Genomic DNA, 10,542 nt, shown 5'->3' with positions numbered 1-10,542 from the left:
AACAATGGTCGCAGTGATGATAATACCCAACACGGAATAATATGAATCAAGATTGGTTGAAATTTCAGCGGTTTTGATTAAGGTAGAAAAAAGTTATGAACATTTGAATGAAAAAATATTTTGATGAAAAAAAATGCTGTACGGATAATTGTTTGATACACTGTAAATGCCTAAAAAATTACAATTAAAAGTTCAGAAAGTAATTCAGGGATTTTTTGAAAATGTCTTCGAGGATTTACTCTGGAATTCCTTTACGAATTACTTCAAAAGTTTTCCTTTAAAAATTGCTTCTGAAATTCCTTCGGAAATTTACAGATTCGCAACAAGCACTTGATAGAGCGGGATTGCTGGTTGTGCACAATCTTTCTGTACGAGTAGTGTACGTTTGTAACGCTATCTGCGCTGCTACCTTTTGTTGCAATTCGGCGATGTTAAATAAAACTAAGTGAACCCAGAGTTTTCAACTTTATTACGACGGTCCGAAAAAAAAAATCTTTTACAAAATCTTGCATGAATTATTGCTTCACCAATTACGTAGAAGGGAATCGACGGAACGAATGGTTCGACGAAGAGTGCCGAACGGGTTTGGAGGAGAAGAACGCAGCGTGGGCGATAATGCAGCAGCAAGGTACCCGACAGAACGTGGAACGTTACAAACAGAAGCGGAAACAGCAGACCCGCCTCTTTCGGGAGAAAAGCGCCGCCTGGAAGAAGTGGAGTGCGAAGAAATGGAACTACTGTGCCGTTCCCAAGATATTCGAAAGTTCTACCGGAAGCTCAGCGCATCCCGCAACGGTTTCGTGCCGCGAGCCGAAACGTGCAGTGATAAGGACGGAAGCCTCTTGACGGATGGACGTGAGGTGATCGAAAGGTGGAAGCAGCACTTCGATCAGCACCTGAATGGCGTGGAGAACGTAGGCACGGGAGACCGCACAGCAACGGAGGAAACGACAACACCGGTGCAGCGGAGGACGGAAATGAACCAACTCCCACGCTGAGGGAAGTTAAGGATGCCATTCACCAGCTCAAAACCAACAAAGCAGCTGGTAAGGATGGTATCGCAGCTGAACTCATCAAGATGGGCCCAGAAAAGTTGGCCACCTGTTTGCACCGGCTGATAGTCATTATATGGGAAACCGAACAGCTACCGGAGGAGTGGAAGGAAGGGATAATCTGCTCCATTCACAAGAAAGGCGACCATTTGGAATGCGAGAACTTCAGAGCGATCACTATTTTGAATGCTGCCTTCAAAGTGCTACCCAGATCATCTACCGTCGTCTGTCACCTAAAACGAATGAGTTCGTGGGAAGTTATCAAGTCGGCTTCATCGACGGCCGCTCGACAACGGACCAGATCTTCACCGTACGGCAAATCCTCCAGAAATGCCATGAATACCAGGTCCCAACGCACACCCTGTTTATGGTCTTCAAAGCGGCATACGACAGTATCGACCGCGCTGAGCTGTGCAAAATCGTGGACTAAAACGGCTTTCCTGGGAAGCTTACTAGACTGATTAAAGCAACGATGGACGGTGTGCAAAACTGCGTAAGGGTTTCTGGTGAACTATCCAGTTTATTTAAATCTCGCCGGAGACTGCAACAAGGTGCCTAACCTACTCATGCCTACTCTTCAAAATCGCTCTGGTAGGTGTGATGCGACGAGCCGGGCTCAACAGCCGGGGAACGATTTTCACAAAATCCGGTCAATTTGTGTACTTTAAAAACAAAACAAAAAACACGGACACGTTTAATGCTTCCAGTGTGCTATTCGCTCTTTGAAGGAAGCACGACACTAGACAACGGACTAGCATGCAACGCCCAGTGGCTGAGCCGAATACTTTTCCTGACAGCTGCGGCAGGAATCGAACCCGCGCTGCTCAGCACGATGCGACTAAGTGCTTGGTGACACTAGCCGCACGACCACGAAGCCACACTTTGCGGACGACATGGACATTATCGCCAGAACATTTGGAACGGTGGCAGAGCTGTACACCCGCCCGAAACGCGAAGCAGCAAAGGTTGGATTGGTGGTAAATGCCTCAAAAACAAAGTACATGCTGGTAGGCGGAACCGAACACGGGAAGTAATGTTACGATAGACCACCTTCGAGATGGTGGAGCAATTCGCCTACCTCGGATCCTTACAGACGGCTGACGACAACATGAGTCGTGAAATTCGAAGGCGCATCATCAGCGGAAGTCGGGCCTATTACGGGTTTCTGAAGAAGCAGTGGTCTAAAAAGGTTCACCCACTCACCAAATGCACCATGTACAAAACGCTTATAAGCTCGGTGGTCCTCTACGGACGCGAGACATGGACCGTGCTCGAAAACGACCTCCAAGCACTCGAAGTTTTCGAGCGACGCGTGCTAAAGACGATCTTCGGCGGTGTGCAGGAGAACGGTTTGTGGCGAAGAATGATGAACCGCGAGCTAGTTGCGCTTTACGGTGAACCCAGCATGGTGGCCAAAGCCGAAAGCATACGGGGCATGTTGTAAGAATGCCGGATAACAACCCTGCAAAGCTGATGTTTGTTACTGATCCAGTTGGCACAAGAAAGCGGGGAGTGCAGAGAGCACGATCAGCGAACCAGGTGGTGCGTGACCTGGCGAGCATTGGGCGCGACTGAGGATGGAGAGCGGCAGCCACAAACTGAGTATTGTGGTGTACTATCGTTGATTATATGTTGTTTTAAATGTGATGTTGAACTAATAAACGTATGTATGACCTTGAATTACATGTCGGGCCTTTTGAGTCATCAATTTCCAGGATCCACCTGATTTTAGTTTATCTGAATGTATATGCAAAGTGGGAAAGTCAGAACAACCTAATGCACTGTGTTTTATTGCTTAAGAGATAAGAGATAAGTATGAGTCTTTGAAGTTCATTGTACATTTTAAATGGATGCAATGATTCTCCACTTTTAATTCATTTTGCCTATGAGGATCGGTACTAGTAAGTTCAGACCGAACAATCAGCTTTCTCATCATAACCGCACTGTCGGCTTCGATAGATCAATGAAATGAATATCAATTATGCGCGCAGAGAAAGAAACACTCCTGCTCAAACAGTACTGCTAGCTCAGCCATTAACCGAAAAGCAATGCCGACCGTAAACGATATTCAACTGTTAATTTCCAAGTACCCACTTCGACTGAATTTATTATTCACACTTTGATTGATCTACCGTGAAAAGGCGGACAGATGATTGACTACTGGTTAGTCGTGGAGAGTCATTTCGGCCGTTTGGAGATGGCCGCCATTTTGAATATTTTTCTTTACATCAATCTTTTTAGTTCGGCGGCTTCTTGCAATTCGATGAGATTTTGAGAGTTTTGATTTTTGTCGAATCACGGCCAATGTTGCTTCGCTTATTTGTTCTTCTCACTGCTTGTTTTCAGTGTTTGTAATATTCCATCCAAACCAGATGTTCTCAAACATCCGTTTGAATCCCAAATATGCATCGTATTCTTAGCTTTTACTAAGCATTGATTAGTGAACATTACAAAATTTGAATGGTTATACAAAAACTGGATTTTCAAACCATCACATATTATTGAAAAGAGCATCAAATTATTTGGTGACCTCTATCTCTGAATGCTCGCGGTTTCCGAAGCTTGATGCTTCAAGCCCTAGTCAACATGCCCATCACCATCCGCCAAGTGGGTATGACTGCTGCTTTGCATATTCCACGAAGCCGCAGTAGTAAGCACCACCTTCTCTCGAAAGAAACAGCATGGATGCGTAAGTACCTTTAGTCGGCAGTTTGCCTGTACCATCGTCGCCGCATCGTGCGTCGTCGTCGAACCGAAAGCAACCTTATAACAGCCATCATTAATGCTCATCATAATCGTTCATCATTATCGCCCGCCGTGTTTTCTTAAATAACAAATGTCTTGAAAAAGTAAATATTTTTACTTTGAAAACTATTCAATTCGTGCTCCCGGCTGGACTGCCGATCATGCATGATGGATTTGTGCTGTGACTTTCGGAGGGAGGAGTGCCGGAAAAAAGTACCATCTCGACACGTCAAGCAAATTTGAGTGCGTATTCAAGGGAAACGAAAAGATTGTGGAACGTGAGAATATTGTACACTTGACAACGGTATTCGCTTCATCTTTTTCCTACTGGTTTTTTTGGTAAATGCACTTATTGATAGATAAAAATGTTTGTACCAAATATGCATGGCGGACTTCAGAGATGAGGTGTAATAGGAGACAATCAGTGAAGTACTAGATTGAAAGTAGTGAGCTGGATTTTTGTATGGTGAGATGATCAATTCTCCATTTCTGCAATGAAATGGTGCAAACAGCATGGGTTATATGATTTCTTGACTAATTTGATGCTGTTTGAGCAAAAGTTTGGGTAACTGTGTTGTTGAACTTGCATTAAATAAATAATACAACAACAAAGTTACCCAAACTTTTGCTCAAACAGCATCAAATAAGCCAAGAAATCATATAACCCACGCTGTTTGCGCCAATTCATTGCAAAAATGGAGAATTGAACATCTCACCATACAAAAATCCAGCTCACTACTTTCAATCTAGTACTTCACTGATTGCCTCCTATTGGATTGATCAAACAGGATTAAAATACCTTACATCGTTTTCTAAGCGCACGGAATTGAGCGCTGATTGTTCATTACTATAAGATATGTCGTCGGTTTCCTGAAATAGGGGCACAACTCAAAATTTGTCATTTTTGAGATTTTGATGGCAAATGATGAAAAACCATGCAAACTTTCATCTCACAAAGACCCGTTCCGAAATTCGATGAGAAACGCGATATTTTTGCATTTTCACCAATTTACCGCAATAAAGGCACAACTCAAAATCAGTCAACTTTTTCAATAGTCGATGAAAAATAGTAATCTAAAATTCATGAAACAGATAGTCCTTCAGTCCCTTTCCATGATACAACAATCAAAATTCGTTTACTTTTGTCGAATATTGAGAGAAATAAGTGAACTTGTAGGAGGTGCTTCAAGATTGCCAATTTTCAAACGCTCATTCTGAAAATTCACATTTTTTGAGTTGTGCCCCTATTGCAGGAAACCGACGATGTTTGCATGAAACATCCAGGATAACCCATTGAAAATCTTTAGAATGCCCAATAAAAATTAGCAACTTCCGGTTTTTCATGCTTGCAATTGGCTTTGTGATGATTTTATCACCAGTTTAGTGTTTCCACGGAGATTGAGAAACACATGAAGGCACATGGATGTTGATGCCATGTTAGGGATCAATCAAATATGGCGACTGTCGTTTAGGGTGAAGGAGGTCTGTAAAAGTGCAACAAGTCATATATTGAGTATATGAAGAAACGTAACAGATGGAGAAAAGGTAGTGTGAACTAGCCGAAAAACGATGGACGTAATTTTGTAAAGGCCGTCATGCAGTGACATCTTACTCCATGGCAGATGGCTTTTTTGAGCCACTTCCGTTCTACGAGCCAACTTTAAGAATCGCTAAAAATCGATGATAGGGTAGTTGTTCCCTTCGTTATGGTAGTACCTATTGTTGCGGTAATGGCAATTGAGCACTTTTTTGACTGAAATGTTACCAAAAGGCATTTTTAATAGATGTATTAGCATAGCATAGCATAGCATAGCATAGCATGAATACTTGCACAAATCTTGGATGGAGTTGCAAAGTTGAATATTTCCATTGACATTGCTGATGTCGCTACTATCTACAATGTCATAAATTCACTCAGCTCCACACACCTTGCAAGCATTTATAAATCCCTTCATCAACTTAGAAAGAGCCCAGAACTGAAGCATCTTCCAATAGATGAAAGGATGTTGAAAATAGCGAATTTTCAACTTATATGCAGTTATAATGTAAATATACTGAAATTGAATTATTTATAAATAAATAATATTGGAAAGATCTCACCAATTGTTGTGGGGTTTTTGTGGTTCAATGCCGATCATCTAATTGTCTTGATTAATGTTCTTCTCTGTAAAGAACAACACAATACTCAGCAAAGAACAACACAATACTGAACACTAAACACCCGCGCATCTATTGTTTTGATTTTCACTTGAGACAATAGCGAACGCGATCGACTATGCTGCCATACTCACCCCTACAGGAGTAATGCATGCACACTGTAATGCATTGCACAGCAAAGAACAACACAATACTCAAGGCATTTTTAATAGATGTATTATGCTTAAATTATGAGGTTGCACCATTTGTGTGCTTAAGATTTGCCCAAAAACCTATTAAAAAAATCCTTAATAGTTTTGCTGCTGTGTTCCTGTTGCTTCGGTATCCCATATGATTTCAATGGGATACCGCAACAATAGGAGTCAAAATTAAATTTTACCTCCATTATAGGAACCGTGTGCCTAATGTTGTGGAAAGCGATTTATGAACGAAAGCAGAGAGAAACGATAGTTTTTATATTTTTCTAAGCAAATTTGGATAGAAAACTACCGACTAACGTTTTGAAACCCTTCATTAGATGGTACGATCATTGTTTTTTTAAATGAATTTGCCTTAATACCACAACGATCCTATGAATATTTTGAGCCCGATCACCGTCCAGCTGAGGATTATTTTCCAGGAAATTTGGCGTCTACAGATCGGTTGGGATGACCTGCTGCCTGACGGTCTGGTACCAAAGTGGAAGGAGTGGCTGGTAGAAACAGCGAAGCTGCAAGAAGTTCGGATTCCGAGGTATTACTTCCCAGGACTTGCAACTTTCGGCAGTGCAGATCTTCACGCATTCTGCGATGCAAGCGATAAAGCCTTTGCTTGTGTAGTCTACTTAGTTCATCGGTGTGGTGAGAAATCAAATGTGTCCCTCGTGATGTCGAAAGCTGAAGTGGCGCCTTTGAAGTCGCAGACCATCCCGCGATTGGAGCTACAAGGATGTGTGCTAGAAAGTCAGATGGTGCGAACAATACAGGATGAGCTTAAGATTGAAGTAACGTCATGTCATTTCTGGACCGATTCCAAAATTTGTCTTGCCTGGCTCAGTACTACTGCGAAACAAACGGTATACATTGGATTAAGGGTGACCAAAATCAAGGACAATTAACACTACACGAGGTGTACTAGTGTGGCACTAGATTCCTTCTAATTTAAACGTTGCTGATTTGGGAACAAAATCTTCCAAGTTTCCGGTGATCGAGGATTGGATCAAAGGTCCTGATTTCCTTTATCAGTCCCGTAACATGTGGCCGCTGGAGAATGGCCTCCCCGAGCAGAAGGAAATAACAACGCCATAATAAAAAGCGATATTTTGGTAAAATAACTGAGCAATGGAATCAGTTATTGTCATGTTATTAACATAATATAAAATAACAAAAATCATAACAAAAAAAATATTCCTGAAAGACCAATTTGATAATATGTTTTGTTGGTTTCAATAACAACTTAATAATAATGAATATAAAAATATTTCAATAACAAATTTTGAACATTCGAAGTTATTGATAATAATTCAAAAACTAAATTAGTTATGATTACAATAATGATAACCATGTATTCATTATTAATCATTTATTAAACAAAATTTCGTTAATGTAAATATAATGAAGTACCTTATGTTAAATAATAGGTATGGTAAATGTCACGAACGAGATAGAGTGCCCCCCTCTCACCATAATCGACCCAATTTTTCGAATTTCTCCAGAAGACTTGTCTGAAGTTTATGGTATCTTTCTGAGAAACCTTTCAATAAGTTCCTCTTGGAATTGTACTACTGATCGAAAACATCTTGTAAAATGGCGCGTTGGCGTTGGTGGAATCGTGAAATCATGTTCTTTTGGATACAGGTCGCTCATCTCCGCTGATCAATGCTGACTCTACTATCTATAACACTTAAACATAAGGCTGAGAAGCTGGTATGCTTCCAGTTAGGATGTAAGGTCAGAGAGAAGAGGATGGTGAACAGATGAGAGATTATGCATAAGCTCTCTATCACGGAATGCTGAAAACAAAGTAAATCTAATGATGTAGTTTCGATTTCAAAACTTGTTATCGTTGTGGTTAAATATTTATGCACACTAGCGTGGGACACAAAAAGACATTTTACTCCTCTGTATACTTTTTGAGTTCCATTTTGACCCCATATCAACTATACAAAATTTCAGCTCGATCGGAGAAACTATATTTTAGCGCCAGCAGTTTTAAGTTTTTATACGATTTACTATGGGGAAAATCACTTTTTCAAAGAAAAATCGTCACAGGTTGTCCCATAACCCCTAAAAATATATCAATGAATGATTTCTGTTGGAAATTTTACTAGGAACAAACCTTCTGAAGACCGCAAAGCGATCTAAGGCATGTGGAAAAAGTTATTGACTGAAAACCGAATGGCATGCCAACGCTGTTTAACGTGTAAGGAATAACAATAAATAATAAAATCTCGTCATTTAATCGATCGGGTAAGGCTTAATAACGTTTTCCACGAATTTCGCATCGCTTTGCGGTCTTCGGAGGTCTGATTCCTCGTGAAGTTATCTACAGAAATCATTCAACGACTTATTTTTAGGGATCAATGGGAGACCTCAAGCGGTTTTTCTTTGAAGAAGTAAATTTTCCCCATAGTAAATCGTATGGAAAACTAAGAATGGCGGGCGCTAAAATATAGTTTCTTCGATTGATCTGAAATTTTGCACAGTTGATATGGGACCAAAATGGAACTCAAAAAGTATACAGGAGTTGGAATTTTTCCATTTTTTATACTTTCCCATATAAACCGTGTATCAGGCTAATGCACACTCTATAGTTCAATAATAACTAAATTTGTTTAACAACAAAACATATTATTGAAATGTAATTTAATGAATGTATACCAATACCGTGCTTATAACAAAATAAGATTGCCCCACAAAAGATGTTATGGAGTAGTAATGCCTTGAAAAGATAATGATAACAAACCAAGATATAAAAACAGGTTATGTTATTTCGTAGTTATTAATTTGATATTCTCCTCTGCTCGGGTCGCCTTGTCAGATGAAGAATCCGTGAACTTCCATTCAGGTTTGGATAGCTGTCCCGCAGAAAACGTCATGTGCTTCCAAACGCTAGCTGAAGAAGTACAGGTTTTGCCGGACATCAAACGTTTTTCCGACTATCGTACTAATTCGTTCCACAGCTTATTACCTAAAAATGAGGAAGATTTTAGCCATGTCTAAAAAAGAGAAACCTAAGCAGTTCATGATTGATGTACACGATATGATTGAGGCTAAAGATGCCTAGTATAAAAAGGTACAACTAGATGAATTTGAAACGGACATAGCAGATTTGAAAACGAAGGGTTTCGTGAAGAATACTAGTAGGGGGCCGTGCACAAATTACGTCACGCTTTTAGGGGGGAGGGGGGGTTTTGCAGAACGTGACAACCCATACAAAAAATATTGAGGTCCCATACAAAAAGTGTGACATAGGGGGGGGGGGGGGGTTTGAAAAAGGTCGATTTTAGCGTGACATAATTTGTGTATCACCCCTAGGCTGCATGGATATTCTCCCTTCCTACACAATGGAATAATAAGGATGAGAGGACGAATTCAATGCGCGAATACAGCTTTCGAAGTCAATAATCCTGTGATTTTGCCTGACAATCACGATTTCACAAATTTGTCGATTACAATGTACCACATTGCAAATTGTCATCAGGGATTGGAAACAGTGGTCAACAATCTACGGCAGCAGTTCCGCATATTAAAAATGAAGTTACAAATGAAGAAGATGACACGGGGATGCATTAAATGCCGTGAGCTTCGTGCCAAACCATGCGTGGCACAAATGGAGAACCTACCACCTGAGCGAACCTCACCTGGTGTATTTGCATTCTGTTATACGGGCATTGACTATTGTGGTCCTTTGACGGTGAAGGTGGGCAGACATCTAGAGAAGCGATGGATCGTACTATTCACCTGTATGACAAGTCGAGCTGTCAACTTGGAGATCGTGCCTTCATTGGACACAAACAGCTGCATCATGGCGATTCGATGCTCCATGTCTCTGCGAGGCATTCCGAAAAAGTTGTTCACAGACAATGGAGCAAACTTTACTGGAGCTAACAACGAGATGAAGAAACTGACAAATGGAGGAAACATTAAGTGTCAGAGGAGTCGAATGGTCGTTCATACTGCCCGGAGCCCTTCACTTTGGTGGATGCTGGGAACGCTTAGTGCGTTCTGTAAAATCAGCGCTACGAGTCATGCTGAAGGAGAGACACTCATCAGAACTAGTTCTTCGAACTACACTGTGCGAAGTAATGAATGTCGTGAACAATCGTCCGTTGATTCATACTTCAGAAGACCCCCATGAGCCAGAGCCTCTGACCCCAAATATGCTTCTACTGGGGCGCAGCAATTATATGCAATATGATCATCAGTTTGACGAGCGGGACCTGGATTGCAGAGCAGCATATAAACATGCACAAGTGTATGCAGATAGGTTCTGGCGAAAATGGATTTCTACATACATACCAGAGCTTTTGAGGCGGAGTAAATGGCATGACAATCGAAGCTACTACGAATATAAGTCAGGAGATGTTGTCATGATTGTCGATGAAAAT

The sequence above is a fragment of the Aedes albopictus genome, chromosome 3, assembly GCF_035046485.1.
Source record: "Aedes albopictus strain Foshan chromosome 3, AalbF5, whole genome shotgun sequence".
NCBI classification, from domain to species: Eukaryota; Metazoa; Arthropoda; class Insecta; order Diptera; family Culicidae; genus Aedes; species Aedes albopictus.
Note: the sequence above shows the minus strand (reverse complement) of the source record.